Source organism: Xiphophorus hellerii, chromosome 5, assembly GCF_003331165.1.
Source record: "Xiphophorus hellerii strain 12219 chromosome 5, Xiphophorus_hellerii-4.1, whole genome shotgun sequence".
Lineage (NCBI taxonomy): Eukaryota > Metazoa > Chordata > Actinopteri > Cyprinodontiformes > Poeciliidae > Xiphophorus > Xiphophorus hellerii.
Window position 1 is genome coordinate 27,455,953 of NC_045676.1, and position 6,000 is coordinate 27,461,952.

Below are 6,000 nucleotides of genomic sequence, written 5' to 3' on the forward strand. Positions count from 1 at the left end.
GCAGAAAGATGACAGCTCTGCTTTTCCAGCCAAAAAAAAGAAAAATCCTCTGTTACGTTTTGTTCTAAATCATCGCCTTCGCTTCTTTTTCTCTTCTTTCTCATCACCTCGTTTGCGTCATCGGGAACCATTTCTGTGTGGGGCCCCTGTTTCAAAATAAACAGAAATGAAAATGTGAAAACCATCACAAGACCGTTTGCGGACTTGCAGACATGAAAACCGCAATGAGAAAGTGTGATCCAGATCTCCCCGCAGGCTTAGGCGCGCGAGCAGTTGCACTTAGCTGTGGTCAGATTACAACATAAACAACATGTTTACAGCGTGACAACACGTGTTGCGTCTGTGTGAGATGGCAGCAGCGCTCATTAGAGACAACCCCAGAAAGTCTGTCTGGTCCCGGGAGCAGACAGACGGCGTTACTCATGACTTTAACTGGGACCGCGTGGATTCGTGACTGCTGATCGGCCCACACGTTTCTTGTCCGCTAACAAAGCAGCCTCCCACTGATAACGCACCAGAAAATAATTAGTCTCTCTCGAGATTATCCTTTTGTCCTTTGCAACTAATTGAAATCTTTCAAATGAATACATTAATACTTGAGCCGTGTTTTTCCGATATGAGGCTGCTTCTAGTGTTTGACCTTTTGAGCTCATTTCTTGACATTCTTATCGTTCATTACAGCCAAAGCAGAGGGCTAAGGCTGCAGTATAACTTTTAGAAAATTTTTTTTACATATTTGTTGAAAGTGCCACTATGTCGTGATAATATAGTATGAGTCAGACAATCTGTGAAAAATTCTAGCTCCTCTGCCTTACCCCCAGTTCTCCTTGCTCTCTGCTATGCTACAGTGCCTTCCCAACTGCTAGCCCGTCATGAATGCTAAGCTAGTTAGCATAGCCATGATGGCGATGAACGGTTTTCCTGTAACAGTAATTTTTTTCCCCCCACCATTAGCCCATTTAGCAGAGTACAAGAGGATGATTGACAGCGCTAAGACCCGCCTCCTGGCTCTGATTGGTTGTTTTTTGGTCGGGAGCTGTGCGTTTCCTCAGATGGTAACAGTAGCTCAAGAAGAGGGGGAAGGTGATCAATTTTTTTCATCACAGATTATCTGTCACAACACAGTGTCAGTTTTAACAAGTGTGTGAAAAACATATTTAGCATAAAAGCTACGTGCGTCAGCTTTAAGTGTGAAGTAGAAGCGTCTAATTCAGGAGACAAAAAAAACGAGTCAGTCATCAGCCAGTCACTCGGTTAGATAGTCAGTCAGTGCAGATTTGATTTTCTTCACAGCCTGGTTGATATTCTTGGCTCCATCTTTCTGTTTATATCGCCTTTGTCACAACTCGCTAGCAGAGTCACACGGGGTCCTCCTCTCCCCCCTCCCCCAGCAATCTGCTTCCTCTGCTGCTGAATTATGCATGCGGCCCACCTTCATTACCTCTCCGAGGGAGGCGATTCATGACAGAAAAAACAAAAGCTGCTTGTCGCCTCACCCAGCTGAAGGAGCTCAAATATTCATCACTGGGTTTTCTTTCATATCGCCTGCGGCATCTGAAAGGGGCACGAGGAGTTGAAGCTTCCTTCAGATTACGAAGGTAACAGATGGATTTTAGTGCCGCTGAACGCCTCACCTCGCTGCTGTAAAACGTGCTGTAAAGCTGCTGTTATAACTATGGAAACGACTTCAGTGAGACACTTCTTACAGCCATCTACCAGTCTCTGACTGTGGTCAGAATCTCTTTAATCTGCTCTTTGACTCGCCCAAGACTGCAGCCCATCTTTGTTGGGACTTCCTGGTAATGTTTTGGAATATTTTTAGTGAGGGGTATCAGAGTAAAGGGGCCTGAATGCAAGTAAATTTTTGTCATAGAGCAATAATCATGTTGTCAACCTTTTTTGCCAAAAGTGATTATTGCACAAAAAAAAAACCACCAAGTAATTTTTTGTTTTTATTTATTTATTGGCAAAAGACAATTTATGGGGGGCAGGGGAGGGAAGGAATCACTTTTGGCAAAAAAAATGACTTAAGGCTGTTTTAGTCCCGCTTTTGAAAGTTCGCGTTGACGGCGCGCGAGCCGTTTATAGTTAACACGTATGAAGCCATACTCTCAAAATATAAGTCATACCAAGGGTGTAACTTTGTGTTGCAAGCTGGCGGGGACGAGGCGGAGCGGGGGGAAGGGGGCTGATGCACCCACAGTTACTGGAAGGCCTTTTGTTTTTTTAGTTCTAAAAATAAAGCTAAAACTTACATGTGAATGCCAGACAGTCTTATTCAATAAATTAGGATATATACGTCCTGATCAGGCTTGTCAGGTTAATAGTACCTTTTAAAAATAACCTTTTAGGAGGTGTTAAACCTACTACGAAATATAAATATGTTAAAATGGAAATAATCTTATTATCTCTATAATGTCTTTCACTTGGTGATGGAACTGCTGACAAAGGAACTTTTCAGTCATATTCTAATTCATGGAATCAGCCTTTATTTGCTCAATGCTTACCAATACCTACAGTTGAAAACAGTTTCAAAATTCAGTAATATTTTTTTGTGACGAATTATCACATAGTTGCCTTTTATTGTCTGATTTGATCAAGTGCTAATAACAAACAACATGAGATTCTGTAACTATCAAAATGTTATTCAACTTTTCAAAAACAGAATAAGTAACTTCTGTGTAAACCAAAAGAATCCTTGTTGGCGCAAACTTTGTATTTTTCAACTATGTGATTCTGACTCCACAGTTGTCCCAAAACCTTTGCTGACTTACACATAGCAGATGAGATATGATGTGTCTTTAATATAGCAAATAATAAAGATGCAAAACCTCTTTTGGGTCTGGTTGGAGCAGTTGGTGAGTAAAGTGACCATCGATGTTACTGGATTCTATAAAATGTGGCTTAAAGCTGAGATGCTGATGTTTGGACATGTAAAATATATATTCTCTCTGCATATAAATCTATAAATAGTTTGGTTTCTGTCAGTTCTGTTCAAATACAAGAGAACAAAACAAATTTCTCTTTTATATTGATCAATAATTTCATTTTACTTAATTGTCGCTGCAGGAGTCATGGTTTAAAGTGTTACAAACTTTGGCTCCTATATACATTATGAAATATTTCATCCTATTTGATGATCGATCTGAATATCTCCACGTTCTATGAACAAGTGATGCAATTTGTCCAGGGGAAAAACGTAGAAAAAAAACAAGGGGTTATATTATATTTTTCTCAGTTTGTCAGCTTAGCGTCATACGCGGACTCGTTGCCATGGGAACCAGTAAACAGCCTCGGGCACACAGAGCAAAGATCACGTTCAAGTGCATCAGGAATTAACACTAAAAAACCCCCGCAAAAACATTTCCCCCTCAAAAAAGCAAAAACAATGAAACATTCTGTCCGTTGCAGATTTATGTTTTTGAATTTTCATTTTGCATCATTAGGAAGTGATCGCCTGACGGTGGTTCCATCCATCCATCCATCCATCCATTGTCTGTTCACCCTTTGTCCCTAATGGGGTCGGGAGGGTTGCCGGTGTCTGTCTCCAGCTACGTTCCGGGCGAGAGGCGGGGTCACCCTGGACAGGTCGCCAGTCGGTCGCAGGGCAACACAGAGACATACAGGACAAACAACTTAGGGAGAATTTAGAGAGACCAATTAACCTGACAGTCATGTTTTTGGACTGTAGGAGGAAGCCGGAGTACCTGGAGAGAACCCACGCATGCACAGGGAGAACATGCAAACTCCATGCAGAAAGACCCTGGCCGGGAATCGAACCCAGGACCTTCTTGCAAGGCAACAGTGCTACCAACTGCGCCACTGTGCAGCGCTGATGGTGGTTGATTAGCTAATGTAAATACCTGCTCTCCTTATTATCTGTCAGAAGATGTATGTGGGTCGCCTTATTTTTGTGTTAATTGAACCGAACAGCACATGAGTGATGTGTTCCTGTCTGTGTGATCAGATGGAAAAACTGCATGTGACAATGGCCAAGGTGTGAGGCAGCAAATTGGCAATCTTTTCAAAATCCTGCCTGGACAAAACGGTTTTGATTTTGGTCATTTGTAGACAGAATTATGTAATTTCATCCTCCGACCGGTAAGTAGTGAGTTAAAGAGTCACGATTCATATGGTGGGTGTCACAAGAGAAAATTTTACCTCCTTTCTTAATTATTATTATTGAAACTCAAGAAATTCAGGATCTTCCACACTTTTATCGCACTTAGGCATTTCAACAAAGGATGAACATAGTGGGCATTATGTTTATTGAAAGCATAACAGTGAAATTAAGTACCAAATGTCCTGAAAGTGGAATCAAAGGACAGGAGATATAGAGAAAAGAAAGGGTCCTAGTATTCAGCCCTGAGGCTCCCCACAGCCACAAGACACTGTAGACGACACAGACTCACTCATGCAGACGTAAAAATTGTCAGTCAGGTGAAACAGAGACCAATCCAAGGCCGCACCTTTAACACCAACTCAACTCTCACAAAAACAAATTAAAATGCTATGATTCACTGAGTTAAAGGTTTAAAAGCAACATAATTACCAGTATCAGCTGGTAATTATCCTCTTTTAATCTGTTCTTAAAAGAGCAGATTTCCATCTGTGAAGCTCTTCCGAAACGCCTCAGAATGACAGATTGTTTTTTTCTAGAAATGAATTTAATCTTGTAAAAAAAAAAAAAAACAGACTTCTTCCTGTAATATTGAATGGAAGTAAAGTTTAGAGATTGGTCGAAAAATAATAATTAAAAAAAAAAATTGGATCAAGGATTGTTTCTAAATCAAAGGCAGCACAACAACATGCTTTAAAGCACAAGGGACCTAAACCTGTGGCAATACTGCTTTTAAGAACAATCAGGAGGTCCTTTAGTTTTAAAAATATCTTTAAAAAAAGGGGGGAATAGTAGGGAGAGGGACTGGTATCACCAGGCGAATTTAAAGGTTTTGTTTGATCGGTAAGCTCCTTCAGAACTGTGATAGACAAAGGCTCAAAGTGGTTCAAAGCAGCAGCTGCAAGAGGCTGACGAAGAGCTTTTGTATGAAGCAGGTGAAATGAGTGATGTGTTTAAGGAAACTTGTTCATCAAAGCAAATTCTTACAGACTTCAGATTCAATCTGACACACTGGGGCCCGTTAATGATGGAGTTTATGGTGCTGAGGAGAACATATGGCTTTCGACAAAATAATTTTTTGAAAAACACCATTGTTGTTGACGAATTATAATGTCTGTCTTTCAACATGTCAAACCACACCTGAGGCGTGTCTCCCTTGTACCTGGGCTCGGTTCTCCCGCAGGCCCGTCTGGCAGAACGAGTGATGTTGATCAGTCACGGCCCATGTGTTGGTTTGGGACGGTTGGAGTTTTAATGGCGCCACACTGTTACATGACAGGACACAAGAGCATAAACGCTCACGTCCACTCTTCAGTATCTCCCAGAAAGCGAAAGAGAAAAAGTAGTTTTGGAAGGTTTAAACAGAATACAGCACATTTACTTTGTTTCATCCTTTTGTGTTATTTCCATAATATCCCCCCCCACTAAATTTTAAATAATAAAAAGAATCTGTGGTCATAATAAGCCACAAAATTCAGACCAATGCATCCTAAATTTTGGGCAGGCTTATATAATATTAAATATTTTTGTGAAATCTTGTGTGGGAAAATTTTTATTACATTACTATGTTTTTATTGTCGAATGGTAGAAAATCGACCACTGGCTGGTATGATTCACTAAAAGCTGCATCCTGTCATTGCCTGGCGAAGAATAAAGAACGTGTGTATTTAAAACAAATGTTCCTCTTTTTTTCTTATTGTTTTCTTTCTAACAACAATATATTCTACTTATCTCAAAGAACTACATTTTTTTTAAATGACCTTATTACAAGTTTGGGGACGACGGAAGAAGAGGAAACCCGCAAGAGCGCTTTGTTTGTAAAGGGGGCGGGGCTTGTTTACGTCGACCTTTACGTTGAGTGACAGAGTTTTAACCAATCA